This window comes from Tachyglossus aculeatus, chromosome 8, assembly GCF_015852505.1.
Source record: "Tachyglossus aculeatus isolate mTacAcu1 chromosome 8, mTacAcu1.pri, whole genome shotgun sequence".
In the NCBI taxonomy this organism is placed as follows: domain Eukaryota; kingdom Metazoa; phylum Chordata; class Mammalia; order Monotremata; family Tachyglossidae; genus Tachyglossus; species Tachyglossus aculeatus.
Window position 1 is genome coordinate 20231484 of NC_052073.1, and position 26255 is coordinate 20257738.

At 39.9% G+C, this 26255-nt stretch overlaps 1 non-coding gene across 1 annotated transcript; it reads left to right on the top strand.

The window, feature by feature from the left end:
• The first annotated feature begins 19981 nt into the window (after positions 1-19981).
• Positions 19982-20119, top strand: LOC119931856. Its single transcript, XR_005452164.1, has one exon. It is a non-coding gene; the product is annotated as a small nucleolar RNA SNORA7 (small nucleolar RNA).
• Positions 20120-26255: the final 6136 nt, after the last annotated feature.

Sequence of the window (26255 nt, forward strand, 5' to 3'; positions counted from 1 at the left end):
GTTGGGTAGGGTGTATGTAAGATTATAGTGTGAGGTGTTTGAAGATGTTAAGAGGTTCTTTAAGATATTTACCTCCTTATAAAGCAAAAACTCCTCACTATTGGCTTCAAACCTCTCCATCACCTTATCTCTTCTTACCTCACCTCCCTTCTCTCCTTCTATATCCCAGCCCACACACTCTGTTCCTCTGGTACTAACCTTCTCAATGTGCCGTGTTCTCACCTGTCCCGCCGCCAACCCCTGGCCCGCATCCTACCTCTGACCTGGGATGCCCTCCCTCCTCAAATCTGCCAAACTATTTCCCCCCCTTCAAAACCCTACTGAAAGCTCACCTCCTCCAGGAGGCCTTCCTAGACTAAGGCCCCCTTTTCCTTTGTTCCCGCTCCCTTTTCTCTACCCCCCTGCCCCACAGCACTTGTGTATTTATGTACATATTTATATTTATAATTCTATTTTATTAATGATATGTATAATTCTATTTATTTATAGTGACGTTACTGATGCCTGTTTACTTGTTTTGATGTCTGTCTCTCCCCTTCTAGACTGTGAGCCCGCTGTGGGCAGGGATCATCTCTATTTGTTGCTGAATTGTACTTCCCAAGCACTTAGTACAGGGCTCTGAACACAGTAAGCACCCAATAAATACGATTGAATGAATGAATGTATATATTCTGTCTCTCACTCACTCACTCTGTTTCCTGAAATAAAAACGGTGTTGCTGACTGGCTGACACCAGGTACTATTCACAAGTGTTTTGGGTACTCCTGCTTCTGTCTCTCCTTGCCACAGGGCTCTGACTCTCTATCCCCTAGCTCTCCTCCCCTACATCGCAGTCCAGTTCTCCCGTTGCTTGATATGATGGTATTTGCTAAGTACTTACTGTGTGCCAGGCACTGAACTAAGCACTGGAGAGGGAGATGGGGGTAGGAATACAAGCAAATTGGGTTGGACTTGGTCCCTGTCCCACATCAGACTCACAGTCTTAATCCCCATTTTACAGATGAGGTGACTGAGGCACAGAGAAGTTAAGTGACTTGCAAAGGTTACCCAGCAGACAAGTGGCATAGCCGGAATTAGAACCCAGGTCCTTCTGACTCTCAGTCCCTTGCTCTTCCATCCTCACCATTTCCCTGCTATGTAACCTTGGGCAAGTTACTTCTTTTGTGCCTCTGTTTCCTTATCTGTAAAATGGGATAAAAAATATCTATTCTTCCTCTCTGTTAGACTGTGAGTTCCATGTGGGACTCACTCTGATCCGATTGTACTCCCGGGCTTGGCACATAGTGTTTAACACATACCACAGTTATCACCACCATTATTATTATTGACCACCATTGATACCTTTAGCAGATGAGAGAAGTTTGGGAGCATTTAGTTTATTTGTATTTTACAGAAGCATCCAATGCCCTTTGTATCTAGCCCTCAAGAGACTTCCAGTGGGACTGAACAGGACATAGAACTGCTGCCGAGTATGAAAAGGCCCAGCCAGGAAAAAGACCATAGTGTGGGGTCATCCACTGAGTGAGGGGCTTTGCAACGGCCTCAAGCCATAGAATCAAAGCCTCACTTTTATCTTGCCACAGTATATTGCCCTTCCTGCCACTGTGGCAATCAGGGTCAGGATAGCATCATGAATGAGTGTGATATCTACTAATCCATTTTCAAAAACCCATCCCTATTGCTTCCTCATTTTCTTTGAAGATCTTTGATGCAGATACTGTCATAATTGATCCATGGCTCTACTAGAAAATTAGTTTTTTAAAAAATTCATTTTCGTGGGCTCATATTATTCTACATACTTTTATCACCTTCAAATAAAATGCATCCTGCCAAAATATTTTTATTTTTGCTTCTGGTTTTGTAAGGAAAGAGATTTTTCACTTCCCTGAACAGGAACAACAAACTCCCTCTTCTCCCAAACACAGATTATATAACACGTCTTGGGTAAAGATGCACAAATTAAACCAAAGAGTTGCAAATGAAAACAAACCACAGCTGTCAGTATTTCTCCCCAAAGTCTTGTACACACAGCAATCACCAGGTAAGTATTGAGACATCCTTTAGATGATACATAAGTGGCTGCATTAAAAAAATACATTGTTTCTTTTTATTTCTAAATGAGGCCTCCCTTTCAATAATGCCCCACAACATTTCTTTCTGACTTACAACCTTGAAAGAGAAATCACCTGAAATAAAAATATGGCCACAGATGGTGTAAAAAGCTTTATAAATATTGCTTTCTCGATCATTTAGAGCCTAAATATTTTTACGTGCCACATTAAACTAAAATCCAAATACTTCCTCAAATAGCTATAAACCCCAGAATAGAGCCATCACTAAAATCTATCATTTGCCACCCATAGAGCTCTCTCCTTTTGTGGGGAGGGCAGGAGGAAAGAGAACAAGAACAGCAAAATAAGAGACGGGAGAGGAATGGCGGCTGAACACGAGGGGGTGGGGTTGTAGGTTTAATCATGGTTCGTCATCTAAATTGCTATTTGATTTCCGAGCCCCGCTATGCCAGAATGGTGACAAATGTATTTCTTTTGCAATTCTGTACATTGCTGAGATTTTTTTTAGTTTCATTTTAAAAAAAGACCCAAAAAGCCAAAAAAAAAAAAAAAAACCCACATCTCTAACCTCATTCCTTCCCCGACAGGTATACCTCAAACAGAAATGGAAATGCAGTTTTCCTATATTTCATCAAAGGTGAATATGGTAGAGAGCTTTGAGTTTATTTTTTCATAAGAACATATAGAAACAGTTAAGGCCCTGAATAAAGATAAAATACTAAACAAGTGCACTGAAGTGTAAGGTTAAAAGGGGGGAAGAAAACCATTAGTGAATGCACTGCCTCATAGAAGAGCAGGGATGATTCCAGGAGAGGAAGACACCCTTTAGTCAAGCCAACAAAATTCCAAAATTAAGACTGGATTTAAACCACTGGGCAAGGTCAAAATAAACTCTTGGTGGCATTTTTGTCTTTTGAGCAAGATATCACGGTTGATGACATCTCTGTTTTTGCCTCACAAAGATTCGAGGGGGGTAATAAAAGCCAAACCAGTGATGTCAAGGCAAAAAAAAATAAAATAAAATAGGGCAATCATTTTGTTAGGTTGTCATATCTTGTAGCTAATTATTTAATTACTCTAATTTAAAGTTTTACCTGATCTAGCATCAAACATAAAATCTTATGATTGCAGTGACAGAAAGTAATAATGTAATTGACTTATTTAGTGGTAACATATTAAACTGTGTTGATTGCAGTGCATTAATCCTGTAGCTAAATCACACATGAAAAAATATCATTTACATAATCAATACCAACCCATGTGTGAAAGCTTTATATTGGGATGAGTCAAACATGCTGGATTTTACTAAATATTCATTCGTCACATCCTCATGAACTCATAAGCGAGTCTCATATTTTCTCTTTGTCTCATTTTCGGCATCTGGAAAGTGGGCTTGTAGCATTGAAGGCTCAAGCATTTCACAGGTTTCACAGGGGTGGTAAAAATTAATAAATTAAATGCTTCAAGCCAGCATCTAGAAGCCATTCTACCCTAACCCTAACCTCCGCACCCCCCCACCACCCACCAGTGCTTAACCCATCCATCACTAATCCCTGAGATGGCAGTTGTGTGCCTTCAACTCTGCCACTTAAGGGAAGTCACCAATCAAACTTCTGCTGGCTTACAAATACCCACTGTGCTGGATTGTTAGCTCTTCTAATGTCACAGGCAGGACCATAGGTAACTTGGTTGCCTGTGTACTTTCACTCCAGAAATTCTTACTTTGATGAGCTCAAGAAGAACTATAAGGGAAACAAACAAGAGTCATGTAGACAAGGGGGTGGTGAGTTATGGGATGGGAAATAAAAATCTGGACCGAAAGAATAAAGGCCCCCAAAGGATAATTTTAGGTCATGTGAACCTAAAATTTGGGGTCTATTTTTGCAGATGTCATGAATGCATCTGTACTTACACAGTGAATTCATATTGGGTGTCTTCCTTACTTTCCCAAATTCTTAATCCCTTTCATCAATATTCTTCCCATTTTCTGCAGAACAGGCTTGAAAATAAACCTTTGATGGATCTCTCCAAGTCCAGCTGCTTCCAGCTAGAATTTGAAACATCTGTACCCTTGATTTTATAGGACAACAGGAACCTATTAGGCTGGTGTGAGGCATATGAAGGTGTGTCATATAGGAGGAAGGTAGAAAAATACTTTCATGATTAGTGATTAGAAGCCTTGTGATTTTTGGTACTGTGGATATCTGTGTCAGGAAAGGTTTCATAGAAATCTGTCCATCTTTCTAATATTAATCAGTGTATGTAAATCAGAAGGGTGTATTATTTTACTTTTGAACACAGACTTCAGAGCTAGGTCTATGAAAGATGTAACCTTCCGAACCAAACCGATTTTGAATACATCATCTAACTTATCTCGAGTTGCAGCTGTCTCAGGAGATTCCAAATGTCACTAACTCTGGGGCAAAATCCAACCAACTTGTACACTCTCTCTCAAATTGTTTTTACTAATTGTGCCTGAAGGGAAGCAATTGGATACAAATGGTTTTAGGTGGCATGCAGGCAAAGTTGGTTTGGTATTTCATCGTGTGAGTTTTATTAGTTACGGTAATGCAAGGTGGTATTGCTGCCTAGTTCCCTTGAATATGAAATAATAGTAATTGTGGTACTTAAGCACTTCCTATGTGCCAAGCACTGTTCTAAGCACTGGAGTAGATACAAGGTAATTGGGTTGAACACAGTCCCTGTCCCACAGGGGGTTCATACTCTTAATCCCCATTTTACAGATGAGGGAACTGAGGCACAGAGGAGTTAAGTGACTTGCCCAAGGTCACACAGCAGATGTAGTGGAGCCAGAATTAGGACCCACATTCTCTGACTCCCAGCCCCATGCTCTTTCGATTAGGCCATGCTGCCTGCCAAACAAAAAAGGGAGTGGAGCCAGGGTAGACAAGGAGTAAGAGGCAAATGAGTGAACACTTATTTTCTCCCTTTCTCCAACTGGGCTGGCACTAGAGATTTGGTGGTCCTGGGCAGATCACTTCTGGGTTTGGGTTTAGTACAGTGCTCTGCACACAGTAAGCGCTCAATAAATACGATTGAATGAATGACCAGGGCCACTTTTGATGGGGGTATGACGAAAGGGGCTACACAGTAGCTCCAGAAACAATTCCCTCAACTGAAACAAGTTGAGCTTTTAACTACAATAATCAAAATAAATAAGTCCTTGGGGTCATCTGCAATAACAGAGTAATTAGTATGTGGCAATGGAGGTGACCATTATGGGCACACATGGAAACACACTGTTTTGGACGCCCTGAAGCTCTTCCTACTCTTCAATGCTGCTATGAGTGCATGTTTAAAAAAAAATTCTGGGTCTACCCAACCAAGTTTCTGTCTGTGCTGATGGCAACAGGACACTTTGAGAAATTGTGGTATAGGATTATTTCTTGAACATTGATCTCAATGTGTAGGAATATACAAACTTCCCTAAATTTCTCTTCCTAAAGTGTGGTTTAGTGGATAGAGCATGGTCCTGGGAGTCAGAAGGACCTGGGTTCTAAGCCCAGCTCTGCCACTTGTTTGCTGTGTGGTCTTTAGGTAAGTCACTTAATTTCTCTGTAACTCAATTCATCTGTAAAATGGTGATTAAGACTGTGAACCCTATGTGGGACAGGGACTGTGTCTAATCCAGTTACCTTGTATCTACCTCAGGGTTAATGCCTGGCACATAGTAAGTTCTTAACAAATACCGCAATTAGATTTGTCAGATACTGTGCCATCAACTTGAAATGGGCCAACTGACAGCTTTCAAGCACAGCAAAACAGTTAAATTTCTCAATGAATGGAACCATTAAATGCTTTATACAGTGCTCTGCATATAGTAAGCGCTCAATGAATACCACTGATTGATAACCATTTTGAAAAACATAGACTATTCCAGGCATTCTGGTTAGTCTTCCTCAGTGTTTTTTCTCTAAAGAAGCTAGTTCCAGTCCTTATTCTCTTTTAACTCTATTAACATGATATGCTGGTTTAGTAAGTATCATTAGAAGGTCATAGTCAAAAGCTTCACCTGTGACAGATGATTCATAGCTCGGAATGCTCTGCTGATTTGCAGTTTCAATAACTTTGGGAACCAGAGAGCAAAGGTAATTTTCCAAATGATACAACCTTTTGATCTGGGATGATGACTGCATAAATTACCTTCTCTTTCCTTCCCCCTCCAAGCCCCATAGCAATCCCAGCTTGAGGCTCTGTGATTTCATGAAGGGAGTTGGACCAGGCAGTACTAAACTGGGGGGATGGGATATAAAGAAAATTCAAAAATTCCCTGGGAACAAATGGATGAATAATAATAAAGATTGAAACCCCCAAAATGGAATTGAATGGAAGCTAACAGATTTAATGTAAAAATTTCAAAATGGAGGGAAACAGCTGCCTTGCCTTACATCTTTAGATGTCAGGCACTCTTCAACTCTTCTGAAGTGGATTGATAAATTATTGGAAAAAGGAATAATCTTTACAGAAATACAATCAAATTAAAATAAAAACTTTATGAACAACCACTTATCCTTTATCTCCCTAAATTTACTTATCAAAGAATACTATCCTAAAGTCAACATAGTAGTTTGTGAAGTCCATCTGGAAGTGGCCAGAGACAACTTTGCAAATAACTACATAAGCTACTGACCTACACCCACTTTGGCTTATCCAGACTCCTGGATAAGTGGATGGATAAGTGAGTGGATATCATCAAGACTGATAGGAAAGATCTTTCTTGTTATATGTTTGCAGTAATGTCCAGCAGAGAGCCTGAGGTGATTTATATTTATTTGTAGATTTGTTTTTAATGCATCTTTTTTCTTCTGAAGGGAATTTCTTACTCTTATTCACTTCAAATAATCATTTCTTGCTTTCCACTAAAATGGCACCTTGTTTCCTAATAGGTGCAATCACAACCATTTTGCAGTTTTAAGTTTTTAGAAGTTTTAGATTTTTAGAAAATTCTATTGTGAGCCAGGACGATGTCTTGCTGGAATTTTATTTTCTACTGCTGAAGCCCTTAAATTTCTTAACCTGGAGAAAGGATATATTTTCTCTTCATAATGGCTTAGAACTATCTTCAGCATCAAATTATGTTGTTAGAGGCACTAGCTTGATTTGTTATTTACCATTGATATCTTGAACCACTTAATCTCCCTAAGGCCTAGCAAAAAATACAGTGTCAAATATTACAGGAATTTCCCTGACATCTTTTACCTGAGGATCCCATAGTGTATTATCAATGTTTCTTAGTTTTCCAGACACTATTTGTAAAGAGAAATAATGAATCCTAGAGAATAATGAAAGAGGGTGTAGGAAGATAAATTCTTAGATACATTTTTTTTTGAAATTCAGGCAGTCTGAGGTATTGGAATTTCCTATTCTGGAGCTCTTTTAAAATAGAATAGATTACCAATTGCTTGGGATGTCGAGAGCACTGCTTTCCCCATCAGTGATGCTTTAGAGTCTTGGATGGTAGTTCACAATAAATCAGGTAGTACTTGGCCCAGATTCACAGAAAACCATTGTAATGTTTGGGGTTCTTTAGTGGGAAGGGTTATTTCTGGCTAGTTGGTTATCAATTGTTTTAGCTGTGGTTGTATCAGCTGTTCTCCCACCAGAGGCCTCCTAGCAGGGCTGGCTTCAGACAGTATACAAGGTAAGCAACTGCTTAAGGGCACAGGGTGGTGGAGGAGGTGGTGGTTAAAAATGTAAAAGCTCCCCAGCCCACATTTGAAGCAGGATCTGTGTTAACTCTGTGTCCCCTCCTAGATCTTGGAGGATTGAATGAACTTCCATGTGACTTCATTATCATTCTGTGTGCTTGAACCAAATGCACCTTAGGCAATTCTTGCCTATATCATATATAATGATAATGGCAGAGCACTCTACTAGTATCTTAGGAGCACCTAACAAAAGTAGAAGAAACAGCACCAGGTCTTGAGGCTCTTACAGTGAATGGGAAAGACAAATGGATAGAAATTGCTAAACTTGTAATAGGTAAAAGGATAATAGTGTAAATTCAGTGACTGGGATGGTGGGAGCTAATTAAGGAATGGCTTCTGGAAGAGGAGGGTTCTCTTCAGAAGGGCACTGAAGGTCCTGTCCAGATTCAGAGTTGATGATACTATTTCTTTTTGAAAGCATGTTAAGCACTTACTACGTTCCAGTTACTGTACTAAACACTGGGGTAGACATAAGATAATGAGGTTGGATACAGTCCATGTCCCATATGGGGCTCACAGTCTTAATCCCCCTTCTACAGATGAGGTGTTACAGTCACAGAGAAGTGAAGTGACTTGCCCAAGGTCACACAGCAGACAAGTGACAGAGCTGGAATTAGAACCCAAGTACCTGTGACTTCTATACCCATGCTCTATCCACTAGGGACATGCTACTTGGGAAATAAATTGTAATCTAGGGAAGGAGGAAACCACTGCCAATTATTTAGTAAACTGTTAAAGTTCTGGGGTGTAAGAGAAAACAGCACTTGGGACCACCAAGCACCTTATGTTTAAGAATCCCTGTTCTTACACACACACACACACACCACACACACACACACACACACACACACACACACACACACACTTTGAAACCTGCTACTTAGCTTAAACAGAGCAGGGTTTATTAAAAGCCTTTCAAGAAGCAGAGGCTGATCTTTCCATTATAGAGCTCTATCTAATTAGCAGCTACCTTCTAGAAGAAGCAAGTTAAAAATGATCTGCAATCCATAAAACAGCTCACAGGCATACCCTCTGGGTAAACTAGACATTATCTGAAGGCCTTGAGGGACCATAGACTTTGAGGATTTAAAGCAAGGTCCATGAAAGGCTGATTCCTGTGGGTGGCTGAAATATTGCCAGCTGCTTCCTACTCCATTTCTGAGGACTGGGCCTCCTTGTTGAGGACTTTCGTAGATATTCAGTTGCACTTTTTTTTTCAACATCTGTGCCTCTCAGTGAGTATGAAAAGGGATTTTCTCCTTTTAATGTTTGGGCTGATTTACAGTGACCCTGCCAAGAAGCAGGTGAAGGCCTCTTCAAGGTCTCTACCTAACCCCAAATTTCAGTCACGTGCTATCGCTTGGTAAAAGTTTGTGTGTTTCTGCTCAGTAGAGGTATGACATTGACATGTCTATAACATGAATAAACTTATGAAGCCATGAAGGGCGTATATAGAAAGAGTATAGAATTGTAGCTCATCATTCCTACAATGTCAAGGAGAGGGAACATGTACAGTGCTCTGCACACAGTAAGCGCTCAATAAATACGATTGAAGTTTAAAGACACAGAACAAACAGTAGGGAGCACTTATTCACACAGCAAGTGGCAAGCATAGAGAAGCAGTGTAATCTAGTGGATAGAGCATGGGCCTGTGAGACAGAAACACCTCAGTCCTAACACCAGCTCTGCCACCTGTCTGCTGTGTGATATTGGGCAAGTCACTTAACTTCCTTGTCCCTCAGTTATTTTATTTGTAAAATGGGGATTAAGACTGTGAGCCCAAGTGGGACATGGACTGTGTACAACCTAATTATCTTGTCTCTACCCCAGTACTTAGTACAGTGCCTTGCACATAAGTAAGCACTTACCAAATACCATTAAAAATAGCTTATAGAATTCACAGCAGTGGGAACTTGCGTAGGCAGCAGGTTCAAGATAAATGGGCAACCATTAATAGAATTTGTGCACAGCATTATACTACACTCTTGAAGAGAGTACAATAGTTAGTAGACATAGTCCCTGCCTTCAAGAAGTTTATAGTGGGAAAAAAACAGATACTAAAAGAATTTACGGATAGGAGGAAGAAGGAGATGCTATGTAGATTACTGGGGGACAAGAAGGGATATTAAATGATCCATTTCTAAACATTATAATGAATGTCAAGGATAAGTATTACATGGTTTCCCCCAACTATCCAGTTGCCAGTGTTAGAGACTGAATTCTGGGATGGATGGATGGAACATTAGTCTGACCCAATAAGGGCATGTAACAATTCTAAAGAAAAATTGCTGCTTGAAATTTTGAAAATCATGGTTTAGGGGAGGTCTACTTTGTGTCTTTGGTGAATCCAGCATTCCCTTATTCTCACCTGCATAGAGACCCTATATGAAGGGACATTGATGAAATGTAGAAAATCATCTTAAGTCCCTCTAAGATCCAAAATACCAAGTTTCTGCTTGTGAAGTTTTCCTACATAATGCATTCACAATTTTGTGTTCCTTCTCTAAATCCAAACTTTCAGGTGTTTTTCCTGATAATAAAATCAGTTTAAGTTTATAACAGAACCCAACTGCCTACATCAAGGAGAGAACAAGATTGTCCATTTTTCAGCCTTTTCCCTCTCCCCATGGAAGAAACCACTGGGCTGGGTTGTCCAGGTGGCATTCTCTAGTTTGAATCTGATTCCCTTCCAGAAGAAATCTGGGATCTTGATTGATGAGTTTCCCTGCAAGAATAGAAGTCAGCTACTAATCTGCTGCACACAGGACCCTGGATTTGGAAAGTTGCAATGGTTTTTCAGGATCAGAGAGTTTTTTAAAAAGAGAAGCAGGATCCATTGAGGATCTTCTTGATTGTACCAACACCTTCCCAGAAAAGCTAAAAAGAAGCCCATTTCTTTTGAAAATTATTTTGATGAGGGCACCATTTTGTAGAGAGCAAGTATGCATATAATTGGGTAAAGTTCTAGTGGTTCTGTATGCCTAGAGTTGAAGCAGACATGGTAGTATGTCAGTTCTTCACGATTTGCAAACCCTGTAAACATACATGGATTAAATAAACTGTCCTATCTCTAAAACAAGCCATAAGAACTATTATGAGGATAATCTGGGGATTAAGTCTCTCTAATAGAATGGTTTGTCAGAGCAGGTCAGAGAGGCGTAGAAAACTATTATATCTGTATGTACAAACTGCAGATTAAAGGGAGACTTTCGTGGGATTTTCTGTTTTAGTTTCAATCTTTTTTAATCTCTCTGAAAACAACAAAAATGGACAATACGGTACCTACAAAACCATGCCACAAGTGACAAACCTCAGTTTAAAACTATGAAATCAGAAAAGTTCAGTGTAAATCTTCTTACTTCCTAATGGGACTTTCATATTGCAATACCAAGTTCCAAACTGGTATTGCAATACCAATATTGGATAGAGTATTAAAGAGGTATGTCCCAACCCCAAAGCTCTGCACTGTCAAATTGAGAAGCAGCATGGCCTACGGGATAGAGCATAGGCCTGGGATTGAGAAGGACCCTACTGAGAGCTCACCTCCTCCAGGAGGCCTTCCCAGACTGAGCCCCCTCCTTCCTCTCCCCCTTCCCCCTGCCTTACCTCCTTCCCCTCCCCAGAGAACCTGTATATATGTATATATGTTTGTACATATTCATTACTCTATTTATTTTACTTGTACATATTTATTCTATTTATTTTATTTTGTTAATATGTTTTGTTGTCTGTCTCCCCCTTCTAGACTGTGAACCTGCTGTTGGGTAGGGACCGTCTCTATATGTTGCCAACTTGTACTTCCCAAGCACCTAGCTTGCACAGTGCTTTGCACACAGTAAGCGCTCAATAAATACGATTGAATGAATGAATGAATGACCTGGGCTTTAATCCCAGCTCTGCCACATGTCTGCTGTGTGACCTTGGGAAAGTCACTTCACTTCTCTATGGCTTAGTTACCTCATCTGTAAAATGGGATTGACCGTGAGCCCTATGTGGAACATGGACTGTGTCCAATCTGATTAGCTTGTATCAACCCCAGTCCTTAATACAGTGCCTGACACATAGTAAGTGCTTAACACCCACAGTAAACGCTCAATAAAAATGAATGAATGAAGTACCATAAAAAAATTAGCCCAGGGCAAGCTAAGGTTAGAAAAAAAATTTCAAATTCTGGGTCATGAATGTTTTGTTGCTCCCCAGGGACTCTGAGACCCAGAAGGGAAGGGGAAACCCCTGCTGATGGGAATGAGTATGGCTGCATAAAGATTATGGGATGGAGTTGTGACTTCTATGTTCATTCCACTCCTAGTGTGGAAAATTTGTGCCTTCTCACAAACTTTAATATTTGTGTCAATGAGAAACCAGGGATGATTTACACTCAGTTCTATAAACAAATTGTTAATATTTTAAGTGCCTTTCATGATCCTGAGTCTAATTAATTAAAGGTTTATGAAAAACAATTAGGGTTTTGATAGGAATCACCTTCTATCCAATCCCAGGTCTATGTGGAAAACGAGAAAGGTTACAAAGGCATGGGCAGAAATTTAGAACTGCAGTGAATAAGAGAGCACTCAAATCCCACATGGATTGAGGAAATTAGGACATTTGGTGCCAGATTGTCTGACTAATTAGATTTCTATCAACTCCAGAGGGACTGGCTGATGCAGCATTTAATTTAAAGCACTAGCAGCCGCTCTTTTCCTTTTCCCATGTCTTTTTACAAATACTGATATTTATTTCATCATGTAAGGGGCCGTCTCTATATGTTGCTGTCTTGTACTTCCCAAGCACTTAGTAAAGTGCTCTGCACACAGTAAGCGCTCAATAAATACGATTGAATGAAAATGAATGAATTATGCCTTTGCCCCTGCTCAACCTAGAACTCTGGGCCACAGACACCGTCCTAGTTTCCTCAGTCTCCTCTTTCAGGAGGAAAATTTTGAGTTCTGTACTAGGAAGCAGTGAGACTTACCAAACAAAGATAATGAATAGGAGAAATGAGGGAAGGAGAAGAAAGGGAGCCAAGGAACTCCAGCATCATGTACATTCCTTCCACTGTTTCTCAGTAACCCTTTTTAAGGCTAAACTTGATTGTTCACTTTGTTGCAAAGAGTTTTGAGAAACATTATTCTGAGTAGTGCAGCACTTGTCCAGGAAAAAAAAATGTTTCCTTGTCTATTTGAAACAGATATAAAATGGTTACACAGTTCAGTGAGTGTTGTGTAGCTTTTGAGATACAGGAACTTTAAAGTAATTTCTTGTCAGCAGGCAACTGCAAACGTTCATATATCCTATTTAGTGAAAAATGATTATGCTATTAATGCTATTTTATGTGATGGGTACATAATTGATAGTATCACCTTTCCCTACCATTCTGTGGTACTGCATCTCTCAGATTATTTTACTTAAAAAAGGTAATGGAATTAGGTTACAGATTTTACTTCAGTAAAGCTGGAAACTCATCCTTCAAATCATTGGTCACAGTAGAGAGAATTTCAGTGCATAGAAAATATCTAAATTTCATTTGAAATATATGATGGGCCTAACCAATGTCTTTAATCAGTCATTCCTTAAAATTCCAACTGCGTGGATTGCACATGAAGGAGCGTAATTTCAGTCTCAAATGAAATCAAATTCATGGCATATTCTCCCCCTTTCATGTTCATTTTTTTGTTTTCTTGATGGGTATCTTTCCTTGGTTAAGAGGCTGTAGGGAGTGCCTTGTTAAAACAGGGACGTGTTGTAGAGTATTTTCCTAGATGCACCTATACAGATCTTGTAGGTTTCTTGGGGGTATTGAACAGTGCTTGGTGCTTAGAACAGTGCTCAGCACGTAGTAAGTGCTTAACAAATACCATTATCATTATTGATTATGTAGGTGGCATTGTACTCCAAGAGTCTTATACTAGGGGATATGGCTGTTTGGAATTCAGAATTAAATTCCCTTACTGGTAATCAGTGTATCTGATGATCAGCCCCACATTTAAAGGGGGATGTGATACCCTAATGGGCAAAAGCGTGAAGCATTTGCCAAAGAGAGGCACAGGAATGAATTCAGGGACTCTGTTGACCCTGGTTCATAAAAATGGCCTGGATATAACTCACCTTATAATTACCTTTCATACCTGAACACCTGGACTGCAAACATCTCAAGCTTCAAGAGCTCACCAATTCCTTCATCAGCTACAGCTGATTTAAGACATTGTAGTGCCCTGGTCCACTCAGGATAGAAAAGTTATTCTCTAGATGAGAGAATGTCTCACTTCTAAGAGAGCAGTTGATTCTCTCTTTACCAGATAGAAACAAACTCAGTGAGTCCCATGCCTGTGTGCAGAACTCAAATACTAAGACTGAAAAAAATCCCACAAAATACAAATTCAGTAGAAAACTCCTAGAATTCCTTCCTCCCTGAATCTTGAGTGTAATCAGTCAAGGAGCTAGTCCCTTCAGGTATTGTTCAGCTTCTCTCAAGATGTTTCTGGGACAGGAAGGTAAGCAGCTTTATCCAATCCTGTTAGAGAACCACTTGACTGCCTTGGATTGTATTTTAAGAAGGGTGGTATATTGCCAACAAGATCATAGTGTATAAAATTTAGAATTTGTAGTGATTTCCCTTTAAATTTGAAGTGGTACGGCAAAAATTGAGCATAAACCGGAGTGAATGGTGGAAACAAATATCTGTTCTGGGCCTGAGTTTGCCAGTATTGCATAGTCCCTCCTTGGGCCCTTAGCTGAACTGTCCTCTTCCCAGTCTGACTCAGGTAACCCAGGAGAGTGGAAAGCTTTGTCCTTATAAGCGGATTTCGACTCCAGAAAAAGACACACAAATACCATTTAAAGAAATCCCAAAAGGTGATGAAGGCAAGTAATTATTCCCTTGATTCTGCCTCTTAAATTGACCACAATTCACCATTATTTTGTGTCATTCTGGATCAACCAGGTGAGTTTGAGCTGTCAATTCCAGATTCACCTCTTCCTTGACCAGCCACCTCCAACCAAAGTGTAACACTTCCCTGTAAAGGGGAATCTATTTTGTTTGTAATAAAGCTGATTATCATAGATAAATGTATCTAATTAGTCTCATTTGCTGACACACAAGCCTTTAATTGCAAGTTGAATAATTAGACATATCTGCATATGCAAATGAATGTGGGTATACTATGTCAGTCTTTAACTTGATTTCTCAAGAGACAAATAACTGTATTTCAGGAGAGAATGATATATTAATTTACATAGACAAATAACTTTATTTAGAATGAGCTGCTCTCATGTTTGTTTATATAAAGCAATACGTGAAGAAATATAAGAGATTTTATGTAGAATGAAACAGCTGGGGGATTCTAATTTGAGGGAAAATCCTTGCAAACCTTCATGCTGCATGGTGCAGCTCAATGAAAGATGCCAGCAGTTAGTGTTTTCCACAATGAAAACCTCATTGCTGAAGAGATAAACGTGCAAACCATCCTATCGGTAGCTGTTTCACCTTATTAGAAACATTAACTCTTGAGACAGCATTATATTATTGTGCTTCTACGTGGAACCAAGCTGGTGTAAAGGTATTTTGCCTTTTAAAATCCCTACCATGGAGCAGATCCAAAACAGACAATTTTTTCCTCTCTCTCTTTCTTGCTGGTATTTCTGCATTCCCTTCTCTCTCCTTCCTCCCCTCCCCTCTCAGCAATGGTGGATTTTATGACGTTATCCTTAAACTGTTTGGCCTGTTGTTTTCAAACCAGATGGCCACTGCAGCACTAGCAATGGTCTGCAATTTGGGCCCAGGTGCATGCTGGGATATGTGTCCCTCCTCCAGCTGGATGTGAGTTGCATACTAATCACACTGCATGATGGCAGGCTCCTATATCTAGTCACCCCAATTCGGCAGGTTGGAGTTAGATTTTTGTAGCAGTGGAAATAGGCGGGTATTTCTTCTCGCTTTGGTTTCAAATACAGCGTTAGACCATCACCAGTGCTTTTGTTTTTAAAAATAGTCTAAACCATGATTATTGTTAGCAGCCTGGAGGAAAAGTATCAAAACATTATTTGGGGTGATTTTTTTTTCCAGTCCCAGTTTTGCTTTAACTCTGTATTATCCTTCAGGAATCTCATTTTTAAGGGTCTGATGAAGGAATGACTGTTAGAGCAACTGCTGTCCTCACCGATGTGAAGATGGGCTTAATATAAAGCTAGAGCATACAATTGATGGAAAGAATATTGTGGTGCGTTATTCCATTCTGACCTCCAGAGAAATCTTGACTGAATAACTGTCCCTTTCCCAGCGTGAAGATTGCCGCAGTTCGTTTCTTTGCTAAAACCCTCGGTTCCTCTGCTAGAAATGGCTGCATCCCAAGCCCTCCCTTGCCCCTAGCTGCATCCTTCCCTGACTTGTTCCTAAATGCGTCTTTCCTGGTGCAGCGCGACAGTGTGACTATGCTTTGTTGAGCGTACAAGTCATTTCCAAAAGGCACTTAATTATTTTTGAAGTGAGTCCTGATAGTAGCGAAGCACAAGGTATTACACCGCTACAGATGCATAATAGTAGAAATATTGCTCAGAAAGAAGTCTGAAGTAATCTAATTAGGAAGCCTAAGCCTAGATGGAATTAATGGGGTTGCTAATTATGTCCCTGGTAAGCCTAGGTTGTAGCAATATAAATAGCGTTATTAATGCTGCCCACAGTCACCATGTGACAGGCCTGGTCCCAGAAGCTGCCATCTCTCGAAGAGAGAAGTTGTGTGTGGCTCCTTTTTCCTATACGGCCTTCCAGGGTCTCTCATGCCCTGCCCTTCCTACTCTCCCCAACCCCCTAACGTCATCCAGGATTAACTATTGTGTCTTCACTGGGATTTATTAGACAAATTTCCATATTCTATAGAGTGAGGGTGGGGGTCCTGGCCCTCGGGGAGACTTCCTTCCCCCTTCTCTTCCCTCACGACGGCCCCTCTTCTTCGTCCTCCTGCACAGCATAGAGGAATTGAGCTGCACCTCTGCAGTTCCTTCCTTCCCTTCCAGAAGGCCTCTGCTGCAGAACCCCCACCCCTCCCCATCTTCTATTACCATGGCAACTGGCACTCTGATGCTGACAGGAGCTGACACCGTCCCAGTTCAGCCCACTTCCCTCACGCTTGCCAAGGACCGTTAGAGCCGGCAGAGAGCAGCACTGACTCAAGCCTGTTATGGATTTTTAGCTGAAGATGGGGGAGGGAGAATATGATGAGATGGGGGGCAGGGAGGGAGAGAAAACAGAAATGAGAGCTTCGTTAGACTTAGAGACATTTATCTTGAAACGGGAGATCTCATCTATTAACCGAATAACACAAATTTGGGGGTACCCTAAATATGAGAAACTCACTGAGGAGTAAAGCCAGTTTATATAGGAACAGACCCCAGGAGAACTGATATTTCATTTCGACTTTTGTTTTTGCTGCGCTTTCTGTTGGGGTTACTGCCCCTCAGCTCTTCCATCCCGAGCAAACCCTAAATGATCTGGTGTTTTATCTCTTGGCTAACTGGGATACAAGGACACATAGTTTGTCATACTGTCAGGGTCCTGTCCTATTACCATCGAAAAGACAATCATATAACAAACAATTACCGTCATAGGACTGTGATTCGAGGCTAATTCACAATAGCCTTTCTCTCTAGTCCCGCTGTAATATCAATTTAACAATAAGTAAAGGTTTCTGATAAGGGAGCAGGGTGCAGGTGACGTATGGGGTTCTTGATAGGGCTTCTGAAGCTGCTGTTGCAGATTTTTGTCTTCCCAAAGAAAAATACTTGGAAAACATAGCGATTTAGATACAGAAAAGATTGGCGCAAACCAGGGAGCGGTTACAGTTCCCATCCCAGCCCTAGCAGAAACAGCTAAATGCCAATGTTATTTTTCAAATTTTTAGGATAAAATAAACAGGATCTTTTTCAACATACACCTTCTCACTAGAGCTTTTCATTCTTGAAATTAAAAAAAAAATCATTCGTGTGTTTTCTATATTTCCCAATCACCCAAAGCACATTCTATTAATGAAAATTATTAGGAAAAAAGTCCAGCCAGGGGAAAATCCACCAGCTTTTATATTACATAGCATAAAAGAGAGTAAACATTTTAAAAAGAAAAGATGGGAAACTTAACATCCTTTTTTTTCCCTGCAGCTGGTGTGACATCTAACACTAAGCAAAACAAAATATTCCTTTGACACTTAGTGTGAAGGATTCAACAATTTAAGATTGAGAAGAAAATGCAAGGACAGAAAGAAAAAGAAAAGCATCAAAATATCTTTGATTACTCACATTAAACAGATTTTGCGAGGACATTGTTAACGGGATTAAAGCAGCATAATTGTGGTTGCCAGCGTGGAATTCTCACTTTATTGGAAAGCTTTATTACCAACGCAGCTCTGTCATTAGCCAAGAAAGGGTTAATTCTAGCTAATTTCTCTTAGGACAGTTTTTTCTAAAAATACTGGCCCTGTAAGAGATTTCACTAGCTGAAGGTCTGGTACAGGAAGGCAACTATGTCCTATATAAAGAGAGCAGAAACAGGGTGGCCCTGTGGAAAGAGCACGGGCTTGGGGGTCAGAGGACCTGGGTTCTAATCCTAGCTCTGCCACCTGTCTGCTGGTGACCTTGGTTGTCATTTTACTTCTCTGTGCCTCAGTTACCTCGTTTGTAAAATAGGAATTAAATACCTATTCTACCTCCTATCTAGACTGTATGCCCCATGTGGGAAAGGGACTGAGTCCAAACTGAGTAACTTGTATCTACCCTAGCATTTAGAATATTGCTTGGCACATAGTTTGTGCTTAACTAGTACCATTGTAATTATTATTATTAGTAGTATTACTATCAGTATTATTATTAAGTAACTGCACTGAAATGACAGGGGCTGCTCAGGCCTGGGTATAAAACCCTTCCACTTTCCTCAGTGGGCAGAAGAGGGAAGTAATCTCCTCCTCCTTGAGGGCCTCCAGAAGAGTTCTGCCCAATGATCATAAACCACCAGAGGCAGGGCATCCACCTTTTCGTTTGTCAACTTCAGAGGTCAGAGCTTTACAAACAACCCTCTTCCCACTGCCTCCCAACAATCCACTTGGATTGAGGTGTCACCTCTTTTGCCATTTCTGTAATCTTTAATCAGATTTAGGTTTATGGGGCAGAGTGCTTTGTGTGACATAAATCCCAGTTTATTGGCTGAAATGGGTTTTAATACCACCCAAAACAGAAACAGCCTCTCTGAAAGCCCCTGGCATTGAAATCCTCTCTTGGTTAATTGAGTACGTGTATAGAGCTGTCAGGAGTAGCCCTCAAGAGGCCACAGAAATCCACATGGCTGAGAACAATTGCGCTTCTAGCTTACATTTTTCTTCCCCTTTCTTTCCTGTCATCTCAGAAGTACACATTTGATGCAAGATGTGAGTTCTCCCTCTAAACCCACTGTTAGGATCTGGAGAATTAGCTGGTGGACTTCACCCGGGGAAATGTACTGCACTGAGATACATGAGACCTGTAGATTATTTATCCTTTTTCTTGCTCAGTGTTTGCTAATTTTGCTCCAGCCTCCTCTTTCCTTTTAAGTGGGTGACAGGTGCAGATTGATGGTTCCTTCAGGCTGTTTTATGCGGCTGCACCGCCCCCACCCCAACCCCTACCAAACCAAGACTAATACACAAGATGTGACCTCTCTAGGAGACACCCTAACTGCACCCCCTCTCTGACTGCAGTCAAGAGTCTTTCTCTTAACATCACAGCCACAATAATAATTTCTAGTGATAAACTTAATCTCAGGTTGAATTATTTAAAAATTTTAGTGTGGCTTGCATGTACGTACAGCATATGAGCATTTTTATGCCTGAATGTGCCCATACACACACACACACACACCCCACTCCCATAAATTGCCCTAGCTAATTGCTTCCCATTTTGTGTGTCTGTTATGTATCCTGTTTATCTGTCAACATTCTAAGATGCTGACCAAGCTCAATTCAAACATTTTTATGAAGCATTTAACAGAAACGATGGACAATCTACAATTACACAAATTTATTGTTCTTGTATGTTTTGCTGACAGGCAGGTCTTAGTTTCATGAGATGGATCATGTGATCATAGGGTATTGCCCAAAAATCTGTAGGAGTGAAGTATTTAAGCTCTCTTTTCTACAAATATTTTTTCATTTCCCCAACCCCTTGCCCCTCCCAGGATCACACCTGGAGAGTTTCCAGTACTCTACCAGGCTCAGCTATGGGAGGGAGTGTCAAACAGAGGCATACCCATTCCATTCCTAGCTTGGGCAGTGGCTAGCAAGTGGAAAGCAATCTGCTACAAGTCAAAACTCACCTGTCCTGGGCAGCAACAGCATGGGAGAGAGTTGAGGCAGAGGCTCAAGTTTACTGTGTGGAAGAAGGCAGTGGGAAACCACTTCTGTATTTTTACCAAGAAAATTCTATGGATACACTACCACAACGACTGCAGATGGAGATGAGGTGTTTTAGGAGAGATGTGTACAGGGAGTCGCTATGGGTTGGAGATGACTCGACAGTATAAAACAACACAAAACCGTTACCTTTCTATTTGATTGACTTTGGATCTAACTCTTGATCCTGGCCTTATGGAATTAGGAAAAGGGTACTCCTGAGGTGGACTGTGCTCTGTGAACAAGTGCTCAACAAATATCATTGATTGTACTTAATTTTGAGCAAAGTCAAAATATTTCATCCAGGGCTAACAAATTGTTGAAGAATTGCCCAATCTCAAACAGTAAAAGAAGGCATTTGTTAAGATTTCTAAACATTTATTTTTGGTTTTTCATAAGTTAGAAAGACAGCATTTAGCCAGTAGAAGGGAATCTTCTTTCAGTTGGGGGGGGGGGGGGTTTCTCAGTAAAACCAACTGCAGAGGCCCACTAAAGCCAGGCTCCCCTAATCTTCTAGAAAACCATTCCCTAGGAACCCAAGAAGAACAAATAAAATGCTGAATAAATATCAACCCAATTAAGTATATTGGGAGAAAATAGATGACAAAATTTGTTGAGTATCCTTAGATTCTTTGACAGAAACTCCCATATTAAAACTGCTCTACTGTACCCAATGACCCACGTACAGTGTTACTTAGTGGGCTATATTGTGCTATGTCTTAATGAGATCGCTCATCAGCCCTCTTCCATTACATATCCCTTTCTTTTCAAGATCAGGCATTTTCTGCTGCATTTTCTTGTTTTCCTTCTTTTGACAAACGTAATAGAAATGATAATTCCTACTATTTACCCAAGCGCACTGCTTTCAATAAAGAACTTGCATTGGTCTCTGAAAAGTTGTTTAAAACACGCTATACATTTCTGGCTTGCCTCAGGGGTTTTTATTCTGAAATGCATTATCGCTCAAACAATGGCAGGGAGACTTGCTTACATTGGAGATCTTTGTTGAGGGAGATTCTTCTCAGACATTTTTCCACCTCAGAGAGTTTTTCTGGTGGGTTTTTAAGAGTTTCACATTTTCTTCATTCCAGGGCCTTTGCCACAATGAGAACCTCGGCACCACCAGCCCAGAACGAAAAGCGTTTCCCAAGTAATTGGTACAGACCCTGAGCAGGAGTAGCTGTCGGAGCAGTGACTGATGGGTGAAAACACAGTTGGGGTGGGTGCCAGCCCCCTCCCCAGACCTGGGATTCACCCACAGCGCATCATTGACGACTTCAATGGGGCACTTAAACATGCCCAGAGAAGCCTCATGTTTCCCCCTGTTCCTTGCATTGGCCAGCTAATCGACTATTGTGCAGAAGGGTTGCTGTGCTGACTACAAGTACAATGGGAACACAAACGTCACTGCTGTTAATCTGGAATGGAGCTTCCAAGGAGAGATGCTTTATTTTTTTGCTTTACATTCCCTCCCCCTGCAGGTGAACAGTTCCTGCCATGTGATAGGAAGAGATATCCTGCCACTTGCTTGTTATTTATATCTATATTTGATCAGTGTGAAGTATTTTTGCAATAGGCCTAATGTGCACTGTCTTGCACGTAAGGAGAAAAGCTTTCCTGTGATCTGGAGTAAAGCAGCCTCTTTTCCTTACCAAGCTTCTCGGTCTTTCTCAGCAATATTTTAACCTCATTCTTGAGTTGAAGTTCCTCCCCTAACCTCCTCCCCCCTCTTTTTTTTCCCCTCTCTCTCTTGGGTTGTAATAAAGGAGGTAGGTGTCTGGGGAAAAAAAGGCAATATCCAAAGATATGCTATTGTGGCAAGTGCTTTCAAATCTTTGTGGATGTCACCATGTCACAATTTCAGTTCATTAGGCAGTGCAGCCAGGAATATATGACATCAAAGCACTCCTTTTCCCTATAGAAACGTCAGCCGCTTTTTTGATCTTAGCGTCCAGTCCTACCCCACCCCCATCTCCGCCGCTGATTAATATTTACTTATACAACTAAAACCTACAGGGGATCCTGTACTAAATTCACCCATATGTTCTCAGGTCGTTTCTGTTGCTTTCCCGATTTTCTTTTTAAGATTCTCTTATGTACCCTGCATCTTTAAGGTTACAGGAATGGAACTTCTTTCAGCCCAGTGCTTTGAAGCTTGCAATCGCATGTTTTTATTCTGGGGTTTCATTTAGCTGTTTTGTGAATCACTTCTCATAATGATTCGATCTGATAAATTTGTAGTTCTGGGTGAAGTGGTGAGGTGATACGGCATGACATATCATGTTATTATTTCTTGCAGGTCAACACTGTATTTGTGATTAAATTTGGATGTGTACAAGAACCTTAAAAATAATCTAAAGTTTCCAGAAGCCTGCAGTTTAGCTTTAGGACCTATATAGCTATTAGCTCGTTCAACCCTTTGGTCAAGTTGTGCATCTATCAGATATGTGTACGAATAGAAAAACATGTCTTTGTTTAGCATACATATTGAGGCTGGAGTTTGGCACATCTGAGCAGGAATATTATTTTGAAATATTGAAATTTTGAATATTTGGAAATGCATACCCATAGATACCAGATTCTCTTCTCAGAGGCATTCGGTGCAAACCGTGTCACTGAAGGAAACTTAGATCTTCTATGAAAAGCTTTCTATGAGACGCACAGAAGCCTGCACACCACAAAGAACATTAAGCAGTTAAACATTGACAATAGTGTAGTGAAAAATTCAGTTTAATAAGGAAGGATTAATAACACTCACATCTTTCCAAGCATAAATACTTAAAATAACATTTATTTGCAGATGACTAAAAGCATCCTTGGGGAGAAAAAGGCTGTTTAAGGTATTTTTGTTTGGTTGTTTTTCAAAGGAAGGCAAGCTCTGTACAGCTGGTGCTTATCTTTTTCTTAGCTTTTGTATGACCTCGTGTGAATCCTAAATACCCACATCCTTGTGTCAAACTGTCCAATTATTCGTTCAGAGTTGTGATTCCTTGAACCTATGGACTCTTGCCTGCATGGCCAGGAGAGTCCAGAATTCAGGTGGCAACCTCCCCTTCCCCGCTTCTCTCCCCTATCCCCCCCAAAAAAACAACAAAACACACACACACACACACACACACACACACACACACACAAAAACCCAAAACAAAGAAATGAAAACAAACAATGCTCTGCTTTTCCCAGAATTTACCTAGATAATTTCAGGCCTTTTGGCCAAATTGTCTTCCACTTTGCTTCAGTTGTGTAGACCTTGGCTTGGTTGGGTCTCTGCAAACCTAGAAAATTCTGGATCTGTTATAAATGATCCCTTTTTTTAGTAAATGAGGAAACTTCAGCAGGGACAGATTGTCCCTAATAAGGAAATGTTAGCAGTCCTAATTTTCAGTGCAGTTTTTCTGCTGTTTAGGGGCTCAGCAGCCTGGATTTTATGTGGTTGACAACAGTACCCATATGCTATTTATCTTGTCAAAACTCTCTTACGTGTGCCCTCAGCTCTCATTTTGGTCTCATTAATAGTGATTATGAAAAATGGTACTAAATGCTTACTTTCATATAATTTATCCAAATGTTGAACTGCATAATTGTGAAACCTAAGACATTATCTCATCAGATTCTGTCAAGAAACAGCTTCTGTATTAGATTTAATTTTTAAACTCATAACCCATAATATTCATTACCTATTATATATATTTACTGCTTTCACAATAATGTAACTCAACAATATATCTATCAATCATGGGGGGAAGTTGCATATCATTTATAGGAATTAAAACAGCCTTTTAAAAAATAACATTTTTGTTACAATGTAGTTAATTCAGTGGAAATGAAACTGAAAAGGAAAAATCTTCTCAGTAATCAATATTAGATATTAGACAAAGATTTCCTTTTGTTTTCATGGATTAACAATCCTCCCATAAAGTGTCATGCATATCTTCTTGCCTTTTATCCGACTTTTAAAGAAATCTGCAGTAGTGTGGGAAAAAGACACCTAGCTTAAGTTATGTTTCTGTGCCTGATTGTCACTCACTTTGCCTGACTTGCCCATCTGCTGTTTTTTCTTTTTTTTTTTTTTTTTTTTGGTGAATTTCTATTACTGCAGTACTTAATATAGAATCCAACAAAAGGTATCGATATATGATCAGAGACATTCTAAGGTTCATGGCTTTTTTTTTTTTGAGACATCCTATTTACCCTAAAAGAAGGTTATAGATTTGTTTTAGTTCTCTTAGGGTTTTATTCCACTCTTTATGAAGTGACCCTGCCTGACTCCTCTTCAGACGTTCAGCTGAAGATGTTGGACAATTGTCTTGGGTGAACTGCTTTTGATTATACAGTGATATTGGAGTAAGGCAATTGGAGTCGGGACCATATTTTACCCTTGGTTAAGTTATTTCTGAGCTTTAATGGGGATGGCTGGGCGGGAGGGAACCCAAGCAACTAAAATATCTTAGAATCCCCTACAGAGGGGCTTAGTTGAAATTGACAAAAGAAGTGATCAAACTACTAATGTTAGCAAAGACCATTTTGAAAGAGGATAATAAAGCAAACATCAGGGAGTGCAGTTAATGTATAAAACAATTACCCTAGTGAAATATTTAAATAACATCCCCAAGTGCAAGATCAAGAAAGGTAGGAAGAGCATGAAACAGATTTAGGTAATTATCCTTTTCTTTGCTGGAAATATTGGAATAAAAGAGAAGACATTTTGAGGTAACTTGGCATACCCGTGTCTGACTTCAGTCAAGTGGATTTTTTTGAGATGGTCTGCTATGCACATAAAAAATTATTTTTACTTCATTTTCTTTGGTCTACCAAATGACATCATTATTGAAAGTCCACTCGATTAGCAAGAGATTGTTCATGTCAGTAGTTGTCTTTCTTTTAAATACACATGCAGCAATCAATCTGAAGAGCTTTCTTTTAAATCGGCAGTTTAAACAAAAGACTTGTATTTCCATTTCTGGTGAGAATGCACTGTTCTTTTATTTTGTACTTAGTTGTTAGCATGTACAGTGACTCCACTTCTTGGGAGAGTCTAAGCCGTAAACAATATATTGATTTTTTTTTCCTGATCACCCGTCTGTAGCACATGAGAGTTCTTAGAAAACTGATTGCTTCAAAGCTCTTTTTATATTTATATTGTTTTTAACCAACACCTTATAGTATACTATATTGACTGAAATGATTGGAATTTATCTGGTCATTCTATTTAAAGCTTTCTTATGGGTCTCTCATTTGCCTTAGGTTGTACCTTGCTGTATAGATGTTCCTCTGGAAAGTAGAAGAAAAGGCTGAAGCAGGAGGCGATATTTTACTCTTAGAAGAGGAAAAGAGGCATAAAAGCCCAAGCAGTATTTAGGATGGTCTCCCACCCTAAGAGGTCAAGAGGTTTAGTGACTTTCCAGAGATGACCAAAACAGCCACTGGCAAAAGCTTGATTAAAGTCTTCGTGCCTTGCTTTTTTTCCTTTGTTGGGGTTTTCAGATCCTCATTCTGGCTCAATATTAATAATATTTTTATTTTTTTACTGCTGTGAAAATGTCAGCTTTGGTTATATGAATTAATATTAGTATATTCTTAAATGCGGTTTAAATATTAAAATGAAAAGGGAATTGCCAAGGGTCTGGTCTGTTTATGATGTTTATCAATAGAACCCCACTCACTGAACAGCTGCCACAAGCATTTTTAGAGCTTTTATGACATATTGTCCCAGTACCAATTGTTGTCTGAACATTTTTAACGATGTGGATAGACAGGCCTAATAATTAAAATGCAACAAAGGACCTTATATATTTTAATAGAAAACAGTGAATACAAGAGCCTGATTTTTTTTTAGAGTGGAGATATGCAGGCTTTGAATTATTGCCCTATTTATTTTTTTGCCACTTATGCTGAGTTTTGTTAACCATAAATGACATTTTCCCTGTTCCATATTTGAGAAAGGTGAGATAATATTATGAAGGAGCACATTCTTTTAAATAAAAAGTTTCCATCTTTTTAATTACCAGCTATATATCTTGAGAATAAGAATGAAATTCTGGAATACCATT